Raw genomic sequence first — 26,785 nt, 5'->3', positions numbered from 1 at the left:
AGGTTCACCATGAGCCCGGCTTTGTGCAACCTGCTGAACACAGCTCTCAGGTCTCCCAGGTGTTGCTCTGAGCGGGAGAACACTGCATGTCGTCAATGTTTACAAAGAAACACTTCCCCTTCACATCTTCAAGGGCTATTTCGATGAGCATGGAATGATGCTCCAGCATTTTTCAAACAAAAGGGAAGAACGAAAACCTCAAATAAGCCCACCGGAGTAACAAATGCCGTATTCTGGATGCTGTCAGGGTCCATGCCCACCTGCTCAAAATTCTGAATACTGTAAGGACTCCAGTATTTCCTGAATTTGAGGCATGGAGATGGCGTCAAGAGGGGTCTTCACATTGATGCCTCTACAATTAACACAGGGCCTTGTTCCTTCATCCCTTTTCTTCACATGCACTAGAGGTGAGGCCGAGGGGGATGTTGATCGTCTGATCTTGCCGTCGCTCAAAATGTCCTTGACGTGTCTGTCGATAAACTCCTGCTTCTGCAAAGACACTCGGTAGGCCTTCTTATTTATTGGGACCTCATCAGTTGTTATGTTGCGGTGAGAGACAACAGTAGTGCGTCCAACAGAATTTGTGCAAACAGTGGGCCACTCATGCAAAAGACTGTCAAGCTGCGGGCTGGTGTCCATCCCACTAACTAGCTGCTGTATTAGGGCTTCAGATTACTCACTGGTTGACGTGGAGACATTGGCCTCCTTCTCTCGATCTCTTGAGAGCCTTAGCTACGCTACCCAGTGGTGTTGGGATGGCTAGACACTGTGGTCTGTGGGTTGCCGGCTGTTGACCCCTGCTGGTAAAAAGGGAAGTAGGAAAGTCCTGGGACTACTGGTAGACCATAACATGAGTTCTTGATGTCAAGACTGAGGCCAGTCATGGACAGAAAATCTAGCCCAACAATAACAGGAAAGGCCAGGTGATCATCCCTCATGACATACAGTTGAAGTCGGAAGTTTACATACACTTAGGTTGGAGTCATTAAAACTCGTTTTTCAACCACTCTACAAATTTCTTGTTAACAAACTATAGTTTTGGCAAGTCGGTTAGGACATGTACATTGTGCATGACACAAGTAATTTTTCCAACAATTGTTTACAGACAGATTATTTCACTGTATCACAATTCAGAAGATTACATACACTAAGTTGACTGTGCCTTTAAACAGCTTGGAGACTCTGAGACTATCGATACTGACAGAATAAGAACAAATCTTTGATACTAATTACTAGTCTGCAGCTAGGAATTATGTACCCGTAAACGCGAAGTCCGACAACTGCCGAAACATCTATCTATAACAAAAAAAATAAAAAATCCAACCACGGCAGAGAGAGAGAGGGCGGACAAACTCTCCAACAGAAACAAACTTTCCAACAGAGATCACGATGACACACTGAGCGTAAATAAATATATTGATTGCAATTATTCCCGAATGAGTGAGTCGACAAGTGCAAAGGATTAGCATTTCAATTGTTATAATTATCAACTTTGTAGTGTCTTATCTTTCGCGCCCTTCTCAGTGCCTTTGTCTAACAAGCCGGCATGCCGGTTTAGCCCACTAGGGCACATTCCCCTATAATTTCCTTGTAACCATATCTACTTGTTTGTTTGTGTGTGCATTTCTGTGATGATTTGGTTAGTTAATAAATAAATGATTGAGACAATTGATGTATGGTTGACTCATAATGAAGACTGGGTTCGTGCAGATAACCAACAATTTATGACGTTTGGAATGAGACTAATGTGAGGTAAAGAATAATTCATTAATTAGAAGACTAATTGATCAGATATTAAAATATCTGAAAGTTATATTAGGAAAATTATAACTTTGAAATCTGAATATTTTCCTTGGTGCCCCGACTTCCTAGTTAATTACATCTACCTGATTAGTTAACTTCTCTAGGGTATGTGGGACGGTAGCGTCCCACCTCGTCAACAGCCAGTGAAACTGCAGGGCGCCAAATTCAAAACAACAGAAATCCCATAATTTAAATTCCTCAAACATACAAGTATTTTACACCATTTTAAAGCTACACTTGTTGTAAATCCAGCCAAAAGTGTCCGATTTCAAAAACGACGAAAGCACACCAAACGATTATGTTAGGTATGAGCCAAGTCACAGAAAAAGACAGCCATTTTTCCAGCCAAAGAGAGCAGTAACAAAAAGCAGAGATAGAGATAAAATTAATCACTAACCTTTGATGATCTTCATCAGATGACACTCATAGGACTTCATGTTACACAATACATGTATGTTTTGTTCAGTAAAGTTCATATTTATATCCAAAAATCTGAGTTTAGGCAGGACGCTACTGTCTCACTTGGCAAAAAGCCTGAGAAAATGCAGAGCGCCATATTCAAATTAATTACTATGAAAATTACTATAAAATCAAACTTTCACTTTCATTAAATCTTTCATTAAACTTTCATTAAATCACACATGAAATATACATGAAAGATACCAAATTAAAGCTACACTGGTTGTGAATCCAGCCAACATGTCAGAATTCAAATAGGCTTTTCGGCGAAAGCATACGATGCTATTATCTGAGTATAGCAGAAATAAAAATATTATTCATGCCTTACCTTTGACGAGCTTCTGTTGTTGGCACTCCAATATGTCCCATAAACATCACAAATGGTCCTTTTGTTCGATTAATTCTGTCGATATATATCCAAAATGTCCATTTATTTGGCGCGTTTGATCCAGAAAAACACAGGTTCCAACTTGCTCAAAAGTGACGACAAAATATCTCAAAGGTTACCTGTAAACTTTGCCCAAAAATTTCAAACTACTATTGTAATACAACTTTAGGTATATTTTAACGTTAATAATCGCTAAAATTGAAGACGGGATTATCTGTGTTCAATACAGGATTAAAACCAAATGTAGCATGCCTTCTGGTCATGTGCTTCAATCAAACAGGACACCTAGAGTAACTCGACTTCAATATGGCCGTATTCTTCATTACACAAAGGAATAACCTCAACCAATTTCTCAGGACTGTTGACATCCAGTGGAAGCCGTAGGAACAGCAAGCAATTCGCTTAGAAATCTGGTTTCCCAATGAAACCTCATTGAAAAGAGAGTGACCTCAAAAACAAAAAAATCTGAATGGTTTGTCCTCGGTTTCGCATGCTAAATAAGTTCTGTTATACTCACAGACATGATTCAAACAGTTTTAGAAACGTCAGAGTGTTTTCTATCCATATCTTATCTTCTGGGGATGAGTAGCTGGCAGTTGAATTTGGGTATGCTTTTCATCCAAACGTGAAAATGCTGCCCCCTACCCTAGAGAAGTTAATCACGTAATAATAATTACAGAGAATTGATTTGATAAACTAAACAGTCTTCAGTTTAATGATGCCAAAGACACGACAATACCGTTTGCAACTGCACATGGGGACAAAGATCATACTTTTTGGAGAAATGTCCTCTGGTCTGATGAAACAAAAATAGAACTGTTTTGCCATAATGACCATTGTTATGTTTGGAGGAAAAAGGGGGAGGCTTGCAAGCCGAAGAACACCATCCCAACCGTGAAGCACTGGGGTGGCAGCATCATGTTGTGGGGCTGCTTTGCTGCAGGAGGGACTGGTGCACTTCACAAAATAGATGGCATCATGAGGTGGGAAAATTATGTGGATATATTGAAGCAACATCTCAAGACATCAGTCAGGAAGTTAAAGCTTGGTCGCAAATGGGTCTTCCAAATGGACAATGATCCCAAGCATACTTCCAAAGTTGTGGCAACATGGCTTAAGGACAACAAAGCCCTGACGTCAATCCTATAGAAAATGTGTGGGCAGAACTGAAAAGCGTGTGCGAGCAAGGAGGCCTACAAACCTGACTCAGTTACACCAGCTCTATCAGGAAGAAGGGGCCAAAATTCACCCAACTTATTGTGGGAAGCTCGTGGAAGGCTACCTGAAACGTTTGACCCAAGTTAAACACTTTGAAGGCAATGCTACCATATACAAATTGAGTGTATGTAAACTTCTGACCCACTGGGAATGTGATGAAAGAAATAAAAGCTGAAATAAAATCAGTCTCTCTTCAATTGTTCTGACATTTCACATTCTTAAAATAAAGTGGTGATCCTAACTGACGTAAGACAGGGAACATTTACTAGGATTAAATGTGAGGAATTGTGAAAAACTGAGCTTAAAATGTATTTGGCTAAGGTGTATGTAAACTTCTGACTTCAACTGTAGACACATGGCTTGGTTGGCTTGGCCATTCGCTAAGACAAAAGAACAGTCATGGCATGGTTTCAACTCCTCTTTGGGCTCTCTCACCCACCACCCCAATGATTCCTGTACAAGGGTGTATGTGCATCCAGTATCAAGAAGAGCATGGCATGGAATGACCTCAACAGTAACAGCATGTTATGAATTTTATGAATAATGACTAAACAATGTATACATTTAACTATAACTATATGAATTCTACCCTGTTTTTACTTTAGTGATTAATAATGTTAGTTCATGAGAAATAGGTTATGTAGCATGGACAAGGGGTAATTAAAAATGATAACCATTGTGGAAGAAAGGAATGTATGTGTGTGCCGAAAGAAAGCAAAGAGACTCGTTAACCTATGTTTGAACCGACCCAGCTATAACTCTGTGGAGATAAAATAAGACAGCGAGAGCCCCTCCAGGTTTTACGTATCTGGGGGGGACTGGAACTGTCAGCTAAGTGGTAATAAACTGTGGTGAGACTTCAGGAGATAATCCAAATATAGTGTGTAATGTACGTGCGTTAGTTTAAGAGAAGGGATAAAAAGAACTGTTGTGTATATGCACGGGAGCTCTCGAGAATAAACGCTATTGATTAATTTGGTGGCTGGTCTTTGTCTATTTTATGCAAATAAGAACCTTACAAATTCTTAGAAACGGACAGAGTGTTTGCTTTGTTATAATTGAATTGGTTAACGAACACATAGGAAACTAATTCCTCTAACACAGCAGCATGATTTGATTGGAGAGTGCAGTCCCTTCATTGGCAGGCTGAAAGATGCTAATGTTCCCTGGAGGTTTCCTTCCTCCAAAATGAGGGAAAGAGGGAGGTTTGGAGTTCTTCTGCTGCTCACTGTCGTATTGACTTGGGACCCGTATGTATTGGAGGCCTGCAAGTCCCTTTCTATGAGAGTTCCCACTCTGACCAGCTCCTCTGCTGAATGTAACCATTCCCCTAAGATGGCATGCCAGCCTTGGGTTGCAAATTCACTGCCTTCTAACCCTATATACACACTGAGTGTACAAACCATTATGGACACCTGCTCTTTCCATGACACAGACTTACCAGGTGAATACAGGTGAAAGCTATGATCCGTCATTGATGTCACTTGTTAAATCCACTTCAAAATCAGTGTAGATGAAGGGAAGGAGACAGGCTAAATACGTATTTTTAAGCCTTAATACATTTTAGGCATGGATTGTGTATGTGTGCAATTTAGAGGGTGAATGGGCAAGACAAAAAAAGTAAGTGCCTTCGAGCAGGATATGGTAGTAGATGCCAGGTGTCAAGAACTGCAATGATGCTGGGATTTTCATGCTCAACAGTTTCCCGTGTGTACCAAGAATGGTCCACCACCCAAAGAACATCCAGACAACTTGACACAACTGTGGGAAGCATTGGAGTTAACATGGGCCAGCATTCCTGTGGAACACTTGACACCTTGTAGAGTCCATGCCCTGACGAATTGAGGCTGTTCTGGGGGCAAACGGGGTGGGGGGGTGCAACTAAATATTAGGAAGGTGTTCTTAAATTGTTTTGTACACTCATTCTATATACCACTATCCCTGGCAGGCTGGAAATTCTCTCAAAACCCCTTGTAGTTCTTCTGCACTAAAATCTCTGATAACCAAAAATGTCTCTGCTGCTGCTACTACCAATTCAATCTCCTGAGATTTCCTTTCCATCTGTGGGTTTCAAATGAATGATCCTTGCAATAAACAGCAAGAAGCCAACCTTACTAAAGCAAACAGTTGGGGTCACTCTGTACTGGCCTGATCCTCTCAGGCTCCCTCACTCTTTGTCCACCATCCTCTACTTTCCTCACTGCCTCAGCATATGACCCTTTCTGCCCTGCTCTCATCCTGGAAACTTCAACCTGTATCACTCGCATAGGACATGTCTTATCCCCAGCAACAATGCCAACCTCCACAATTAAAACCCTCCACTTTTTCCACCGAAACTACACACTTTTTTCTCCCATGCCCTCCTGCACACTTTTCACACCTTGGAATCTCCCTCCTACATACTGCTGCAACATGACCAAACTACTTGGCACCTGAAACACCATAATGGGTTCGGAACAAAAGCTCTCACAGGATAATTAACTAGCATGACTTTATTCTGCAAACACGCTGCACCAAAACTCAAAAGAACAGACAGTGTCTCCTCAGTCTCGCACTCAACACCGGGTCTGCTTCGCATCAAACGGCATGCATCACAGACACCGGGGATCCCCAACTTCAGTTGATCCACCTTAACACTCAACCCCACCCCAGTTATCACTCTTTCAGTGGCGCTCTGCTCCGGAGAGCAAAGCCGCTTTCGCCCCGAGTCTCAAAACGTGCAGCGCCCTCTCCCTCTGAGCAGCACACACAAAAAAAAAATCAACACAAGTCCCCCTCTGGATACTTTGATCGAAATGACTGAACCCAACCTGATACCACAAGGCATGGATCCACTTTCTCCATGAATCGTACTCACACTGGGCCAGTGTCATCGAGCATTTCTGATCATTGGGGTGAGGCTTGGAAAGCCTTCATATCACCTGACGACACAGGTTCTTTCTCCTTACTTTTATCAGGATGAAAAGTTCACTATCTGTCGACTATTCAAGGCCTTCAGGGCCGTAACGTGCATTTCTCTCTCCTGTATTTGACCCCAACAAGAAAGTACTCAGCTTGTATTTTGCAGTCGGTTCGGGTTTGCACCTCGTGCCCTTCTTTCTGCCTCGCTTCTTCTCACAATCCGCCCTTTTCCTCGCCCGGTCCTCCGACATGACGACTCAATATTGAGCCGCCCGGTGCTGCCATGCTCCCTCAAGGTTCATCAGCCATTCCCTTCTAAAAACCACATCGGCCCCCTATATCCTGACACGCCACTTCCTATATCACCGTAAACCTGGAAGTGACAATGGGTGTGTAGGGAGTGACCAGGGGCGGAGCCCACAGCCTATACACATATCAAGAAACTATGGAACCGTGTGAGTTACAAATTTAGCAGCAGAGGTGCACAGAAAAGAGGACACTTTGGACTATCTGTGTGTGTATGTGTGGCATACATATGTGTGTCTGTATGTGTGCGTGTGTACGTGGCTTTAAAGTGAATATGTGGGGTGCTACTACAGCTCCTACACGTTGGCACAGTAACAGGAGGGGGCAGGGCCTGACTGGAGCACTGCCCAGCATCTGTTGTGAGGCGAGAACCACGTCCGACAGGCCAACTCTCTCCTCACATCAAAGAGTGGCGACAGGATGCACAAATCAACAGAATGAAAATTAGGGCAGAGCACAGCACAAGTTCACAAACAGCTGCATCATAAGTGAAGGGAAAGGAGCTTAAGTCAAACAAACATTTTCCTTATCATCTACAGAATCAACAGGGAGGGAAGATATAGGTTATGGAAATGAAAATAAACTGTGCATTTATGTAGTCCTAATTGAAGTTGATAGATAACTACATGGCCAAGTATAAATAAATAATATGGAGCGCTATCTATTTTGAGGAAAGCTATAATCTAGGAAAACATGTTGTTTTCTTTTCTCTGCAGATACAAAACAGAGTAACCTTACATAGCATGGGGATATTTTTGCCTGCACCTGCGTGAACCCTGGGAAAATATTTGCACAGCCACCAGCGGCCGAGCATGGGCCATTTTTAGACGAATGACCACAAATTGCTGCATTGGATCACCTATGATGATTTTTTCTATCTTTTTGAGGTCAGTGAAAAGACAAGGGGCGTCTTAATTTGTGACCCATGGTAACAATAGTGGCATGGTTCAACAAAGCCAAAGCCACAGACTCTTATGTTATCTGTTTGTCCTACTGAATGGACACAAATATTTGTAAGATGGTTCAACACATATTTGCGTCTTCAGGATTGGGTGCAGTCTGTCATCAGCAGAGAGTATCCTTTAGTGTCTGGGTTAAGAAAGATGCTGCGAAACGGTCCTCTACATGTGATTAAGACCCCAAGAGAGCATGGGAAAACTGAAGACCTCGGGCTGATGTCTGCCACCTGTTACCACTAGCATCATGATGGCTACAGAGATAAAATCCCCAGCGAAAAACTATTTTCAAAAGGACACTGACCAGCTCACCAAGTCTCTCCTGATGATATATTGACATGTTTCAAAAAAAGAAAGAGACAGACAGTGATACACAAAGAACAATGGATGGCAATTCAGATGAATGGGATGGTGGTTTTGGGACACCAATGTGCAGTTAACTCTGGGGACACTGACGCCAGTTACATAGTCACTCTCCCCTAAAAGGAAAAGTGTGGACATTGAAATCTGTCATTATATAAAACCAAAGTTATATTTAGCATGGACATCTTAGGAAAATAAAAGTTGGGTGGAATTGTATTTCAGGATCTGATCTTCAGTCAAGTGAAGCCTCATCTTAAATTCCCCATCATCAGGGAGAAAAATCTCCATTATTGTGTCATTACATAGCCCAACATTGCAAAAGATAACCCTAATTGTCTAATATTAGGCTATTGAGTGGGAATACAGGGGGAAAGGAGAAAAAACAGACAGACAGAAAGTGAAAAATCCCAGCAAGCAGCAAGTCTAGCCCGGTTCTGTTTTAACGATAGAGGATTATTACACTAATGGAGATGAATGATCCCCTCCTGTCTAAAGGTACAATCCCCATAAACAATGCATTCAGACCTGCTGCTGGGCACGTTATAGCCCCAAAACAGACAGTTATTTATAGCTACAGTAGTGCTAGACACTATAAGTGGGATTTATGAGATTCATCTTCATTTCATCATCTGATTTATGGCAACATCAAGGTGCTACAGTACACCACAACAGGGGAAGGGTTGGTAACATTCACATTGAATACTTCTGAATGATGCTTCAATGGGTTAAGATACACCTGAAGATGTGAGATTCAACATTAGGTTACATATGTTCAATAGACAGTTTGAAAACTGTGCTCTAGTGTGTTGTATTCTAATGGAAAACTGACCATTGTACGCATATATGTAGACCTAGAGGGCAACCAACTCATGTCATTCAAATCTAAGCATAGTTCTGAACACACCCACATTTGCCACTACTGGGGAAGGTCTATTCAAATCTCATAATGAAGCTAAGAACCCCAACCACAGTTCGAGACACGAAACTCTGCAGTGAAAATATTAACACATTATCTAATTTCTGCCATCAATCTTTCATCCCACTCCAAATGTCACAAATATTACACATCAGTAACGCATAGTTCATTATCAGTTTTAATGTGGTTCAGAGACGCGATATCTGCTCATAAACTACAGGGAGAGACGATTGTTTTTCTAATTAAGGAATAGTACAAAATGTTGACCAAAACAAGTCAAATCTAATATGATATATGCCATTTAGCAGATGCTTATATCCAAAGTGACTCTATATTAGTGTGGTAAAATACATATAGTTTATGCCAATAGGCTATCTCATTCTATGAGAGGGGGTCACTTGTTGAAAAGCGTGTTTGACTATCTGGTGTTTTCTGTGGCTGACATATATCACTTTGACATTTCACACCCCTAAAAAGGCCACATAATGGTTGCATGTCAGTGTAACATTGAGTCTTGATGACTAAAATACACTTTCTGATCAAAGAAACGTGGCGTCCCTCACACCCTCTGCAAACAAACCTGTCAACATTTTAGAAGTACACTATATATATATATATATGTGGACAGCCCTTCAAATTAAAGGATTTGGCTATTTCAGCCACACCCGTTGCTGAGAGTAGGGCTGGAGATATGGCCAAAATCTCATATCCCGATATAGGTAATTTCATATCCTAATAACGATACATATCAAGACATAGCAAGTTTTCTGTAAATTAAATGTATAAATAGTTTATATACAGTTGAAGTCAGAAGATTACATACACCTTAGTCAAACACATTTAAACTCAGTTTTTCACAATTCCTGACATTTAATCCTACTAAAAAAATCCCTGTCTTATGTCAGTTGGGATCAGCACTTTATTTTAAGAATGTGAAATGTCAGAACAATTGAAAAGTGAATGATTGATTTCAGCTTTTATTTCTTTCATCACATTCCCAGTAGGTCAGAAGTTTACATACACTCAGTTAGTATTTGGTAGCATTTACTTTAAATTGTTTACCTTGGGTCAAACATTTTGGGTAGCCTTCCACAAGCTTCCCACAATAAGTTGGGTGAATTTTGGCCCATTCCTCCTGACAGAGCTGGTGTAACTGAGTCAGGTTTGTAGGCCTCCTTGCTTGCACAGGCCTCCTTGCCCACACATTTTCTATAGGATTGAGGTCAGAGCTTTGTGATGGCCACTCCAATATCTTGCCTTTGTTGTTCTTAAGCCATTTTGCCACAACTTTGGAAGTATGCTTGGGGTCATTGTCCATTTGGAAGACCCATTTGCGACCAAGCTTTAACTTCCTGACTGATGTCTTAAGATGTTGCTTCAATATATCCACATAATTTCCCCACCTCATGATGCCATCTATTTTGTGAAGTGCACCAGTCCTTCCTGCAGCAAAGCACCCCCAAAACATGATGCTGCCACCCCCGTGTTTCACGGTTGGGATGGTGTTCTTCGGCTTGCAAGCCTCCCCCTTTTTCCTCCAAACATAACGATGGTCATTATGGCAAAACAGTTCTATTTTTGTTTCATCAGACCAGAGGACATTTCTCCAAAAAGTATGATCTTTGTCCCCATGTGCAGTTGCAAACCGTAGATTGGCTTTATTATGGCGGTTTTGGAGCAATGGCTTCTTCCTTTGCGGAGCGGCCTTTCAGGTTATGTCGATATAGGACTTGATTTACTGTAGATATAGATACTTTTGTACCGGTTTCCTCCAGCATCTTCACAAGGTCCTTTGCTGTTGTTCTGGGATTGATTTGCACTTTTCGCACCAAAGTACGTTAATCTCTAGGAGACAGAACGCGTCTCCTTCCTGAGCGGTATGACGGCTGCGAGGTCCCATGGTGTTTATACTTGCGTACTATTGTTTGTACAGATGAAAGTGGTATCTTAAGGCATTTGGAAATTGCTCCCAAGGATGAACCAGATTTGTGGAGATCTACAATTTTTTCTGAGGTCTTGGCTGATTTCTTTTGATTTTCGCATGATGTCAAGCAAAGAGGCACTGAGTTTGAAGGTAGGCCTTGAAACACATCCACAGGTGCACCTTCAATTGATGTCAATTAGCCTATCAGAAGCTTCTAAAGCCATGACATCGTTTTCTGGAATTTTCCAAGCTGTTTAAAGGCACAGTCAACTTAGTGTATGTAAACTTCTGACCCACTGGAATTATGATACAGTGAATTATAAGTGAAATAATCTGTATAAACAATTGTTGGAAAAAGTACTTGTGTCACGCACGAAGTAGATGTCCTAACCGACTTGCCAAAACTATAGTTTCTTCACAATAAATTTATGGAGTGGTTGAAAAACGAGTTTTAATGACTCCAACCTAAGCGTATGTAAACTTCCGATTTCAACTATAAAATGACCAGATGTAAAGGCCTATTTCTTATTACATTTTGAATGATACTCTACAAATAAAAAGGTACTTACTCATATTTGATTATTTATTTTATTTAGAACCTGTGAACATTTTCAATTAAGCATGTAACAAAATATAAAATATGAATGTATAAAATCTAAAAAGGAAAATAGAAAACACTTCAACTATAGTTGCAAACAAAATAAATATAGGGTTAAAATATATACATCTTTATGGGGGCTTGCCTGTTTTGCATGCTGCTTTGGCATTAATACGTGTCACATATCAATTTGCATTTGGTATCTTGGGTCGAGTGTTAGCACCAATTCACGAAATCCCCATTTCTAGACCGTGTAAATTGGAGCCATGTCTTTGCAGATGTAAGTTGTAACGGCAGCTGTTATCTCCTTCCATCTTAGTGATTCTTCGCCATATGGTGTGCCGCCGGCAAAAGCCTCTTGCAACGTCTGAGTCGAGGGTTTGTTTTGAGCACCCAACTGTACTTTTTGGTGACGTGACGTTAATCTACCAGATGAGCTAAATGCCTTTTATGCTCGCTTCGAGGGAAGCAACACTGAAGCATGCACGAGAGAACCAGCTGTTCTGGATGACTGTGTGATAACGCTCTCCGTAGGCGATGTGAACAAAACCTTTAAACAGGTCAACATTCATAAAAGCTGCTGGGCCAGACGGATTACCAGGATGTGTACTCATCGCATGCGCGGACCAACTGTGAAGTATCATCACTGACATTTTCAACCTCTCCCTGACCGAGTCTGTAATACCTACATGTTTCAAGCAGACCACCATAGTCCCTGTGCCCAAGGAAGCGAAGGTAACCTGCCTAAATGATTACCGCCCCGTGGCACTCACGTCGGTAGCCATGAAGTGCTTTGAAAGGCTGGTCATGACTCACATCAACAGCATCCTCCCGGAGACCCACTCCAATTCGCATACCCCAACAGATCCACAGATGATTCAATCTCAATCGCACTCCACACCGCCCTCTCTCATCTGGACAAAAGGAACACCTATGTGAGAAAGCTGTTCATTGACTACAACGCCATAGTGCCCACAAAGCTCATCACAAAGCTAAGGACTCTGGGACTAAAGAACTCCCTCTGCAACTGGATCCTGGACTTCCTGACGGGCTGCCCCCAGGTGGTAAGTGTAGGCAACAACACATCTGCCACGCTGATCCACAACACTGGGGCCCCTCAGGGGTGTGTGCTTAGTCCCGTCCTGTATTCCCTGCTCACCCACGACTGCGTGTCCAAACACGACTCCAACGCCATCATTAAGTTTGCTGATGACACAACAGTGGTAGGCCTGATCACCGACAACGATGATACGTCCTATAGGGAGGAGATCAGAGAACTGGCAGTGTGGTGCCTGGACAACAACCTCTCCCTCCACGTGAGCAAGACAAAGGAGCTGATCGTGGACTACAGGAAAAGGCGGGCCGAACAGGGCCCCATTAACATCGACGGGGCTGTAGTGGAGCGGGTCGAGAGTTTCAGTGCTGAGGATGCGGTGTCCACATCACCAACAAACTATCATGGTCCAAACATACCAAGACAGCCGAGAAGAGGGCACGACAAAACCTTTTCCCCCTCAGGAGACTGAAAAGATTTGGCATGGATCCTCAGATCCTCAAAAGGTTCTACAGCTGCACCATCGAGAGCATCCTGACCGGTTGCATCACCGCCTGGTATGGCAACTGCTCGACATCCGACCGTTAGGCGCTACAGAGGGTAGTGTGAATGGCCCAGTACATCATTGGGGCCAAGCTTCCTGCCATCCAGGACCTGTATAATAGGCGGTATCAGAGGAAAGCCCATAAAATTGTCAGACTCCAGTCACCCAGGTTATAGACTGTTTTCTCTGCTACCGCACGGCAAGCGGTACCGGAGCGCCAAGTCTTGGACCAAAAGGCTCCTCAACAGCTTCTACCCCCAAGCCATTAGACTGCTGAACAATTCAATAAAACTGGCACCGGACAACTTACATTGACACCCCCCTCCCCCTCTTGTACACTGCTGCTACTTGCTGTTTGTTTGTTACCTATGCATAGTCACTTCACCCCCACCTACATGTACAGATTACCTCAACTAGCCTGTACCCCTGCACACTGACCCGGTACCGGTGCCCCCTGTATATAGCCTCGTTATTGTGTTAATTTTTATTATAACTTTTTATTTTAGCCTACTTGGTAAATATGTTCTTCTTATTGAACTGCGCTGTTGGTTAAGGGCTTGTAAGTAAGCATTTCACAGTAAAGTCTACACTTGTTGTATTCGGCGCATGTGGCAAATAAAGTTTGATAATGACATTCTAGATGATTCTGTGCTTCCAAATTTGTGGCAACAGTTTGGGGAAGGCCCTTTCCTGTTTCAGCATGACAGCACAAAGCAAGCTCCATACAGAAATGGTTTGTCGAGATCGGTGTGGAAGAACTTGACTGGCCTTAACAGAGCCCTAACTTCAACCCCATTGAACACCTTTGGGATAAATTGGAACGCCGACTGCGAGCCAGGCCTAATCAGTGCCCGACCTCACTAATGCTCGTGGCTGAATGGAAGCAAGTCCCCGTAGCAATGTTCCAACATCTAGTGGAAAGCCTTCCCTGAAGAGTGGTCATGTAGTGTATGTCATGTAGTGTACAGTATGTCTATAATGACTTTCTGGTATATTTGGTTTTGTACAGTAGGTACTTCTGTTATCGTTAACAGAGCAAATTAAATGTAACCACACATTTATCACTCATACTGTACATATCCTTTAAATGTTGATATTGAGTTGTCAACTAAACACAATTCAATATTACTTTGTATGACAGTAAATAGCCTAAAGTTAAGGCCATCTTACAAACTAATGTAACATTCAACCTTAAAATGAGTAACACATCCATGGCCACATTGAGGTTATGGTAACTATAAATGTCTTATCACATAATCATATAAAGCGTGCATGTTCAAGATATCATGCATAGGTTGTTGCAGGTCTGTGGAGATCTTCACAATTGCTCTAATAATCTCCTGAGAATCTCGAACGGCATTGATCTCTTGCACCATGTACTTTTAATGTAAGTTCAACTACAATCCAGGTCATTTAGTTCTGCTGTTAGATGAAGCACAGTGATAACACAATCTGTTGTATAAATCATCAAAATATCTAACGTTGTATTCCCATTTAAACTTTGCTGTACTATTAAAAGGTTGAAAGCGCAGTGATAGACGTTTGGGTGACAACTAAACCAAAAATCAGACATTGTTTTTCCATTGGAATTTGGTTATGCTTTTAAAATGGTTGAAAGCATAGTGATAACACATTCGAAATGTAACTAACTTTTGTCTATCTTTTTGAGTGGGTGAATATACTGTAGGTTGTAATCTCATTGATGTTTCAACCAACTATTACCTAATTATCCACATTGAAATGACCTGGTGTGCCCAGTGCGTTGTTGTATCTCACTAATCTAGCACAGACCAGAGAACAAACAAAACTAGGGCACAATTTAGAGTGTCAGACGTAACAGTGGACATTCCCACCCTTCGAAGAGTTATGCCTTACCAGAAGTTGTATAGAAACAGACGTACATTTCTTATGCTACACAGGCCACCCTACTTGCACCCTACTATAAACTGAATCATACAATAGATACACCTTTTCAAGAACCAAAACAAGTTTGAACAATATGGAGTTCTCGTGTTAATTGATAAAATAAGAAGCTGTATCTCATGTGAAAATGTTGACACTCAAATAGAGATATCCTCTCCTCAGAGACAAGCTAAGGTAAATTGTGCCCTTCCTGTATGTGGACACAACCTGAAGAGCCCATCCACATTTCAAATGCAACTTACGTCACCACTGCAACCTTATAACTTAAAAGCAAAACATTGTGTTAACTTCTGCCATGCCATTGAAACAAACTATGAGTTATGGATACAAAACTGAAAAGCAGTCAGAACACAATGACTGCTATAAATAAAGACCAAAGCCTGAGATCTTCTACTATAATGCCTCAATGATTCACTCCTTACATGTTTCTGCAAATTAGTTTGGCAAACTCATTACAGTGGTTGTGGGTACACTGTAAATGTAAACAGACAGCCAAATTGCCTTTCCTGCCCAGTTTTCGACTAGCTGTCGTATCATTTATGACATAAAGTTAGTGTGCGACGACATGGATAACATCATGGTACCAAGTTTAACATGTAGCATTACAAAGCTGCAAAAACATGGATACAGTTGCTATGTCAACACACAAGCTGCATGTACATGCTCAATTCATGACAAGCAGCTTGCAAGATTAAACCATTGCCCATGCATGCTTAAACGATTCATTAAAACCAAAGACCACAGAAGATTTAAAAAAAGTTCTGCTCATTTAAATTTCACAATACATCAAAGTCTAATTTTACAGGAGTACAGTACACCAGTTTGGCGACTGTCTTGAACAAGAGCAGTACAGACAAGATCCATGGACACATTTTTGCCAAGAGTCCCAATGGATAGAGAAGGATGACCACCAAGCTGTTCAAAAATACACTTCAATGACAGTGATAGTGATGACTTGGAGCCAAGCAGATGGCTTTAGATAAGCTGGGCTGAGAAAAATAAAACCTTCTGTAACAAGTGTCCTTCCAATCAGTTGGGTCTTTTGTTTTAGACAAATGTTGGTTACTCAGAAAATAAATACAATTTCAGGCAGGAGATAATGGTTAGTAAACCACGTAGCTCACTTATCATGGCTGCGGTGTACTGTAGTGAGCGAAAATATAATTAGATTGATTTTGAAGGCATATGCCAAGTCTATGCTATAAACTTTATTTTCTCTACCCTGCAGGCCAGAGGAGTTAGAATCTTGGCTACATGTATTTGTAAGACTATTTGTGAATTATAACAGTTTGGTTGAATAAAGATAAAAAAGGCTTTAGATATTTTTGAGCAACTGCTCTGGTGTTTATTCACTTTGAAAGGCACTAATAAGCAATGGAAACATTTGAAGTGGTTGGTTTGATGAGAGCAGTTTGATATTCAAATACTACATTAGCATTAACTGACAAAGTACTTGTCACGATCGACGTCAGGGTGGAAATGACCGGACCAAGGTGCAGCGTGATGAGTGTACATTTCCTTTTATTTTGAATGTCGCCAACAAAAACGAACGTGAAGCTGACTAGGGCTATACAGGCCACAGACAACTACCCACAACTAAGGTGGCAAAACAGGCTGCCTAAGTATGATTCCCAATCAGAGACAACAATAGACAGCTGTCCCTGATTGAGAACCATACCCGGCCAAAACATAGAAACAGAAAACATAGAAATAAAGAAACTAGAATGCCCACCTTAGTCACGTGACAGTACTTCTTATTTAGATCTGCAGGATTGCCCGGGCAACAAAGCACATTTCAGTGTTGCCATATATGTGTTTACTGGCACAATTAAGCATGAATTTTCTCCTGTGTGCTCCTCCCTCTCTCAGCAAAACTCAGGCAAAGTGCAGTACATATGCTTTTGTCCCAAATGTGCAGTAAAATATAAGTATAGTGGCTATCTATGCAGCTTTAGCTTTAATCCACTTTCAACAACATGTGAAATAGGCTAACACAAGTACATATCTTTGATGACAATTTTCATTCACATTGTGATACTCCATTGTAAACACCAGTATCTTGAAAGGCTAATGTAAGCTTACTGGCTTTTACCAAATCAGCAATTTACCACTCAGTCACTTTTTCCTTGGCACCAAAATACTTCAAAATAAGCAGTCTTAGTACAACTATTCTTGCTGATGATGGTATGCTGTTTGGTTAATTCTGACTTAATTGCTGGAAAAAAACAAGAAAATTGAGGGTTCTATTAAATCACTTTTCTTTCCTTTGCAAAGTAAAAAATATGGCCACTGCGCAAACCTGACATTGATGTTTCATAGTGATTAAGTTGGGGGCATGGTTAACGAGCCCTCACCAGTGGTCATTATAGGACAGTTACAGAGCCCAAAGCAGTTAAACCTGACTCATATCTCACATGCACCCTTGGCCTCACCAGCTATTGGCTTATTATTTGTGGAGGAACAACTTGAGTCTTTTGAAGTGGGGGAAATTGACTTCACCTCAGCCGAGTGAAAGTTGTTAAACACTGCCAATTACAGTAGCTCATCTAAACAATCTGGTACTCCATGTCATTGTTTTTGTCTGACTCCCACATCACTAGCAGCGTCTTCTGCTAGATGCCATATTAAACCAAATGATCACAGAGACAAAACTCTCAAATGAACGCATTTCAAATAGGCGATATGTTATGATTTTTTTCCTGGTAAGACAGTGCTTCAAAAGTCAGTGTTGTACAGACCTATTTTATTCATCTCCTGTGACTGCAGGAGGCCAAGGACGTGGAGAAGAAAAAAAATTGGGAAAAGCTTGATTCTACAAATAGCTTGCTCCTTACCTTTGTTTACAAATATAACTCCACACATTTCTAAAACTGTCTTGTTCTAGCTGTTGGACACACAAGCACCCATTTTGAGAAGAGAGGAGAACCCGACACTATCTTTAAATGTTCTGTACTTTCTGCTCCAACTAAGAATCCTGTCATGCCAGAAAGAATCTGTAATTCTCCTCCCACTCTTTCTTTTCTCAAACACACCTAAACAACACGTGTCAACAGCCTTTAATATATGGATTTCACAGAGCTCAGCTGATGATAGCTACACGCATACAGCACCCTAAGCCTACACATGGCCAACAATAATTGCATAAAATGAGGGAACACATGTGGTGGTGAACTACAAAGATCCAAACATTGACATTTTGTAACATAAGGACCAAAAAAATATAAGAGGAAAACTAAACATTTATCCAGACAATTTAGCACCATCAAGAATAATTGGTTGAGCAGATATAGTAATGGAATCCTTTTTTAGCCAGTCTAATCATAGTAATGTAAATTAACTTCCAACAAAATAAACATTTAGCTCCCCCCCCCCTTCTACTCCGCCACAGTATTCACAAGAAAAGATTTATTCAGAAGTTCTACCTCATTCATTGGACCTGGGTTTCTATTCAAAGAGGAAGTAGCTAGCCTACAGTACCTCTTAAACTCTACCAAACATTCTTCCCACCGTACTGAGAGTGGTGTTCAGAGATTCTTAACCCACACACCTAAAATAAAGATCCAACCAAGAAAAACAAAAACAGTCCTGACCTATAACAAACTCTAAAATGGGAAATCCAGAAGTTTGACAGTACTGTATGAAGACATACTACAGGCCACTAAGAATGATAGGTCGCAGCTTCAGAAACACTATAAACAAACAATGTGTGCAGAGATTAGGATTCAAGGCCACTGTGAACAACATATTAGGGATATTCAACCAAAATGTGGATCTACTGTTTCAGACAAAGCTGCTCACTCTTGAATGCTGTTTGCAAGCTTTGGCACTTCTAAGTTCAGGTCAAGGCTTTTAACCAAATCCTGGTCAAAAGACCAAAGTGAAAACACAGTATACAAAGATAGCTCTAAAATATGGCTATGGGATGTTTACCAACATGCAATGGCTTGGATTCTCAATAGTACTTGCATGTCTTATTCTTTTTTTTATTATCTGACCATAATTATTTTGAGAATAGCAAAAACAAAAAATGGTGCATCCTACTAGGCACATATGTCAATTCGGAGTAGTGGGCGTGTCCAATGACATGGTTTTAGAGGCCATCCTTTTGACCGCAGAGAATGTATTGTGCTATTTTCTGCTATTCAAAACATTTTGCCATGGCTTATGCCATGTTCTTATGCTATCTGAGTGACTCAAACGTTATATCAAAATCGATGGGGCCCCATGCCATGACATTTATTGCAATTTAGTTTCTCCCAATCTGTCTAGTTTTTATTTTGGTGATTGTTCGTTCTCAAAGATGATCTTATTTAAAAATATATATATATAGCTCTATCATCTTTTCTACATAGTTTATATCTGGTTTTAGTCTTTTAAGTTCACTTTGAAAACATTTTACAATCCCCCCCCCCAAAAAAATAAATGTTAAAAAAATAAAATTATCTTTAGTTTTGTCTTTGTGGCGGCCACGATTTAGCAGCAGCGGTAGGGGAAAACACTGCTATCTCACCACTAACTCCTACACCAGCTCCAGAGGCGGAAACCTGAAGGCCGACAGCCAGCCCAGGCCAGAGCCCTCTACACCCCCAGCGTCCCCTGGTCATGAGTTGCTGGACTCTGGGTCTGGGTTGGGGACGCCAAACTAGACAGCAACTGTCTGATTGACAACACAGAAGTGAATGGGAAGCAGAGAGTGGGATAATGGGAAAAAAACATGGAAAACATCCCATAGTCTTTCAATGGACTCAAATTATATGCTTTTGGTGAATATAACCATAAAAGGCATATAAGCACTCGCTGTGCTTTATTGTGATCATTAATCAAAAGTTTAAAGTAATGTGAATTAGACATGCAGTCAGTGCATACATGGCGTCTTCAGGAACTCAAGCCAACCAAACAGGATACCAGCTTTCCCCGGTAACAGCTTATAATTACATGTCACATCTCTCTATAAAATGTCTAAAACAATCCTAACAAAAACAGCCAACTTAGATAATATGGCAATAGACGTCAATCTACATTAAATGCATGTTATACGGTACAATACAGGTTTAGGCTTAAATCAGAGTCAGTCAAACATACAGTACCAGTCAAAAGTTTGGACACACCCACTCATTCAAGTGTTATTTATTTTTTTACATTGTAGAATAATAGTGAAGACATCCAAACTATGAAATAACACATATGGAATCATGTAGTAACCCCCCCCCAAAAAAGTGTTAAACAAATCAAAATATATTTTATATTTGAGATTCTTCAAAGTAGCCACCATTTGCCTTGATGACAGCGTTGCACACTCTTGGCATTCTCTCAACCAGCTTCATGAGGTAGTCACCTGAAATGCATTTCAATTAACAGGTGTGCCTTGTTAAATTAATTTGTGGAATTTCTTTCCTTCTTAATGCATTTGAGACAATCAGTTGTGTTGTGACAAGGTAGGGGTGGTATACAGAAGATAGCCCTATTTGGTAAAAGACCATATTATGGCAAGAACAACTCAAATAAGCAAAGAGAAACGACAGTCCATCATTACTTTAAGACATGGTCAGTCAATGCGGAACATTTAAAGAACTTTGAAAGATTCTTCAAGTGCAGTCGCAAAAACCATCAAGCACTATGATGAAATTGTCTCTCATGAGGACTGCCACAGAAAAGGAAGACACAGAGTTACCTCTGCTGCAGAGGATAAGTTCATTAGAGTTAACTGCACCTCAGATTGCAGCCCAAATAAATGCTTCACAGAGTTCAAGTAACAGACACATCTCAACATCAACTGCTCAGAGGAGCTAGCGTGAATCAGGCCTTCATGGTCGAACTACTGCAAAGAAACCACTACTAAAGGACACCAATAAGAAGACACTAGCTTGGGTCAAGAAACAAGAGCAATGGACATAAAGACCGGTGGAAATCAGTCCTTTGGCTTGATGAGTCCAAATTTGAGATTTTTGGTTCCAACCGCCGTGTCTTTGTGAGACGCAGAGTAGGTGAACGGATGATCTCCGCATGTGTGGTTCCCACCGTGAAGCATGGAGGAGGTGGTGTGATGGTGTGGGGATGCGTCGCTGGTGACACTGTCAGTGATTTATTTAGAATTCAAGACACAGTTAACCAGCATGGCTACCACAGCATTCTGCAGCGATACACCATCCCATCTGGTTTGCGCTTAGTGGGACTATCATTTGTTTTTCAACCGCACAATGACCCAAAACACACCTCCAGGCTGATTAAGCGATATTTGACCAATAAAGAGAGTGATGGAGTGCATCATCAGATGACCTGGCCTCCACAATCACCCGAACTCTACCCAATTGATATGGTTTGGGATGAGTTGGACCGCAGAGTGAAGGAAAAGCAGCCAACAATTGCTCAGCATATGTGGGAACTCCTTCAAGACTTTTGGAAAAGCCTACCTCATGAATGCTTTTAAGATAATGAGAATGCCAAGAATGTGCAAAGCTGTCATCAAGGCAAAGGATGGCTACTTTGAAGAATCTCAAATGTAAAATCTATTTTTATTTAACACTTTCTTGGTTACTACATGATTCTGTATGTGTTCTGTATGTGTATCTGTATGTATATGTCATAGTTTTGATGTCTTCAATATTATTCTACAATGTAGAAAATAGTAAAAATAAAGAAGTAGGTTTTTCTAAACTTTTGACTGGTACTGTATATAGTTTGCAGATTTCAATCCAGAGGCAGACTTCTTGTACAGCATACTCTTAGATCCATACCTAGTAGAAAATATGCTGCAAATTACAATATTATTTCAGACTCAAAAATAATGCACTTGGACAACATGTTCCATCTTATTTTGTCCTGGTCAGAATTCAAACACATATTTTAAAGAAGATTGAGCAACAGTGCTGGTGTCTCAATACCAGAAAAAAGCCATGGGATTGGCTCAGGCACCCATGTGAGCCGTTTGTTCCACTTAAAGAGCTGTGGAAGGCATAGTTAGACTGAAAGGCACTAGTCATTAAGGCTCTCCTTTGTGTTTTGTACTGCCTCAATGAACATAATTGACTTCCAACAATCCCCTCCCATTACCTGGTCCTCAAGGAGAGCCTAAAATTGGAACCAAATCTGATTTGGAACATTCTCAAGACTTTAGCGTGAAAAATAAAACATTCAGCGCTTTTGGCCTTAATCCCCCCCTTTCTCTGATTACCAGCTCGTCAGTAATTTTTTAATGTAAGTATTTTCATCTTAAAATGACAACAACAAAGTCAGGAGGGGTGCATTTTGGATTTCTGGTTCCTATTTGAAACACAACCTCAGGCTCCTCAGGTTGGTCAGTTCTGCTTTTGACTGTGATTTCTAGATGTTTTTCTTTTGGGTCCCTGTAATTGCACCCTTACTCAGCTTGGAGGGCCAACATCAATCCTTCCATTCATAAAGCTGCAACTGCCTCTTAGTGGCATATTGGGTTTATTAAAATGTTATATCTGTATCCCAGTCACTTCCCAGCTAAAACAAGCTATCTTTAGACTCCCACTTTCTACTCCTTTAACTGGCATAGTTACATCATCAACCTGCAATTATTTTCTCCTTTCTCTCAGGCAGTGTGGCATCCTCAAATCACTGGGACCAAACAGAGGAGAGAGATTCTAAACACAGACAAACGTGTCTGTCTCACCCAGCCTATGCCTTCCCAGCAATCTAAAACAGAAGCAACCACCACCACAATGATTCAAATAACCCAGGCAGCAAAGACAAGCCCAGGGATGATCATTTTATGACAGTTATGATGGCAAGGTCTGTACTGCAATTATGATGGAAAAAATTATTGGGCAAAATAATACATTTCATAAATCTAACACAGAGTGCTGTAAATCATTGGGCTTTGTAAGAATAAAATATATATTTATCTGTATCTGTCAATTATAGGATTTAAACATCCAAAATTACTTATTTGTAGTCCTAGTCACCAGTCCAACTTTACCCATGAGAATAAATAAGACTACAAAAAGCAGTTGCTGTTTTGACAGGGTATTTTGCACACCAGACGCATGAAACCATGGCGAATGCAAAAGGCTTATTTTAATTGTGTATATATATATATATATATACACTCAGCTTTCAATTAGATTCAAGACATCTGCCTAGTGCTTACTAATTTGAGAAACATAGGAGTGTACATTTGATCTCTACAGTGTGCCTGTATCTTGTACTAAGATAAATGGGATAAACGACTGCCCCAGAATTCCAGTCATCAGCATACTAATTAAACCCAATGAAAGTGAATTAGTCACATCTGGAGAGAAGCATTACTGTTCAACAGTAGCATTACAAAGGTTACGTCAGAACCTTTCATAGACTCTCCTACCATTCTAATAGAGTAGCAAGAATGCCACCACATCATAAAGTGGTTCAGGAGTGATGTGACAAAGGCTTACTGTAAAAACGCCAACGTTTGAGCATTTCTTAACAGGCCCCATTGTCATGATGCAACACTCTGATGACTAACACAATAGAGTGGTCTTGAAGGTGTTTAACTTCTATCCTGCACAAAAACTAACTGTAAGACAATCCGGACACACCAAAAAAAATCATAGACGCAAATCAAAAATAAACATGTTGCCATTGTGGGGTCCACGTAGCTTTCATGGTGAAAGTGTGATGAGGGACTGGGACATGTGAAGTTAAGTGTTGACTCCACCCCCTGTGACTCTGTCATTTAAATAAAGGGGGTTTACCAAGGATGCCCGGTGGCTCGACTGGCTTTCTTCTGCGGGCTGTAAACTAAGAGTTGAAAATATGTCGAAAAAGCACAGTTTAGGTTTTCTGAAACCTAAACACATCCTAGAGTCCATTTCAGTCGTAACTACAGTAAAACTTGAGCTGGCATGGATTAACAGGTGCAAAACAGCTCAAAGAAGAACAAAGATAAATACTGCAGAAAGGAGACAACCACAGTCAGCTAACCTTGTGGGGACACACACTTCAGTCCCATTCAAAATCCTATTTTCCCTAACCCCTGACCCTAAACCGTACTCTTACCCTAACCCAAAAACATAACCTTAACCCTAAAACTAACCCTAGCTCCTAACCATAAATTTGATTCTAACCCTAATTCCAACCTTAAACCTAAACCCCCTAGAAATAGCATTTGACCTTGTGGGGACCAACAAATTGTCCCCAGTTGGTCAAATTTTAGTTTGTTTACTATTCTTGTGGGGACTTCTGGTCCACACAAGAATAGTTAAACACGTCCACACACACACACACACACACTAGTAGCAATGTGAGGCAGAGCTTCTTTATCCAAAATGTAAAGCTGCTACTCGACCAAATTCACATAGAAGTGTGAGTTATAGATCTGCCATTCTCATTGAAAGCAAGTCTAAGAAACTGTTCTATGTGCTCTATTTCTATGTTTCCAGTTCTTAAGTTTTGTTTTTGTTTAATTTACTTCCAGTTTTGTACACCTGCTTCAAACAGCTGAAAATACAATGTTTTTGGTTTCATGAAAATATATTTCACAGCGGTTTAGATGGTACAATGATTCTGCTTGTTTTGTCATATAAACTGAAATTAGGCGAACAATTAGAATTTTAGAAATCAGGAAATGGCTGATCGATTTCTGCATATTGCACCTTTAAGTATATTTGTCCACTGCATATGACTGTCCCACATGACATTGTGTGTAATACGAATGTTACTATTTAGCCCGTGGTGACATCACAAAACACAGTTGAGACTCTTGGGAAAACCAAAGGTAGGTACTGCACATAAGAGTACTGCACATAATCAAATCAGTTAACAAGATAGGAAAAAGAAGTAGAAGTAAAGAAAATTACACAAATAAGACCATGGTGGACCTTCGATGACACCCGACCACAAGAGGTCTGAAGACAGAAACTCAACTCTGCCCTCTGATGTACCCATCTTGCACTGCGGCTCAGTGGAGGCATAGTACCGCTGTATGCACTCTACACTACACACAGTTAAAACAATCTAGCTCTCCAGTGAATAAAATAGCATGGCTATAAATGTAACTAATGTTTACCAGAGTTCACTAAGCTGACATAATGTATTGATTTTGTTACCACAATTCATACACTATCTGACATTAAAATCCTGCAAGGGAGCAATATATTCATATTTGTTTGCGTGCACAAGGCAGAAACTACACTGTTGCCTGGAAATTCCTGCCATAAGGACTCAATGGTCTGGGCCATTCACGTTGTTATTTACCCTGACAGAGGGACTGCATGGGGTGACCGGGAAAAAGCTCAAGTATAGACGTTTTTCCTGGTTAAAATGCTCACTCACTTTGTCAATAAAATTATTTTGTAAACATGTAATGTACTAAAGCCATTCCCCAGCACCTGTTTCTGAGCAGTCGAAAATACGCATCAATGGGTAAAAGAGGGGAACACTTATGTAATTATTAGAATTCATCAAAAACACAGCAATTAAGATGTCAAAGACATCCCAGAAAAAAGTTATACCCATATAGCTCTGTATATGACTTGAACTTACAACCACATATACCCTCAAAAATATCAAAATGTCTCCTACACCGAGCTAAATCTCTTTCCGTTCCGCTCCATTGAGAATGGGGTAAGGGAGGGGAGGGAGGGAGGGAGGGAGCTGTGGGGTTTTTAAATGCTATGAGAGGACTATCATCCTGAAGTGACATGCCTTCTCTCTCTGAAGACATGGCACCCTTCATTAAAGCTGACATCACAACGGGGTGGGACGCCTATACTAGGTCGATTGTGGGTGATGTTAGAGACAGATTTGGTATAAATACCCCGAGCCCAGTGGCCTGGGTAGCAGCAGCCAGCTCAGACTTAACCTCCAGACTTAAGGACTATACAGCAACTTGCCGGGACAGCAGCCTCCCGACCCCCACTGATCTTTTGGAGCCTAAGTCTTCTCTGCTGGTAGGTGTACCCTGCCTGCTCTCTCTGGTCTGCTCTCTGGGTGTATGTGTGTGTGACTCTTGTGTGGCCCTCTGTTTCTGGTGCTGTGAGGTGTACATTGTGCATGGGGCCATGGAGGAGGATGTTGGGGTCTTGGGGGAGTCTGTTGGGTGCATGGTTGAGGATCAGGTGTAAGTAGAGGGTACTGGGGGTGTCTAGCGTCAAGTGTTCCTCGTAGCTCGGGTCTTAATCATCATTGTGATGAGATGGTTCACTTGACGGTGGGGAAGGGACGACCCATACATGACAGACTGAATCTGAGGTAGCTCTGGAAATCTGACTGAAGATTGAGGGTCCGCAATGTTCCCTACTGTGCTAGTTTCTTGTAATTCTGACTCAGAAATGTTAGTTTGCTGTTGTGCAGGCCCTGCTATAGAATGGTACTGTGTGTCTCGCCACTGTCTCTATGTTGAAGACCATTGACATTTCAACAAACTGATAGAATGTCTGAAAAGATTCTGATGTTCTACATTTCTTTCATGCAGGTTTAACGTCACA

General features: G+C 41.0%; 1 protein-coding gene across 1 annotated transcript in view; it reads right to left on the bottom strand.

Annotated features, from left to right (window-relative positions):
- LOC120024333 (5'-nucleotidase domain-containing protein 1-like) overlaps nt 1–26,785 on the bottom strand; it is an 84,049-nt gene that overhangs the window by 48,023 nt on the left and 9,241 nt on the right. The gene's annotated exons all lie outside the window — the stretch shown is intronic.

The sequence above is a fragment of the Salvelinus namaycush genome, chromosome 29 (assembly GCF_016432855.1).
Source record: "Salvelinus namaycush isolate Seneca chromosome 29, SaNama_1.0, whole genome shotgun sequence".
Taxonomy (NCBI): domain Eukaryota; kingdom Metazoa; phylum Chordata; class Actinopteri; order Salmoniformes; family Salmonidae; genus Salvelinus; species Salvelinus namaycush.
This window is presented reverse-complemented; position numbering and strand designations above follow the sequence as displayed.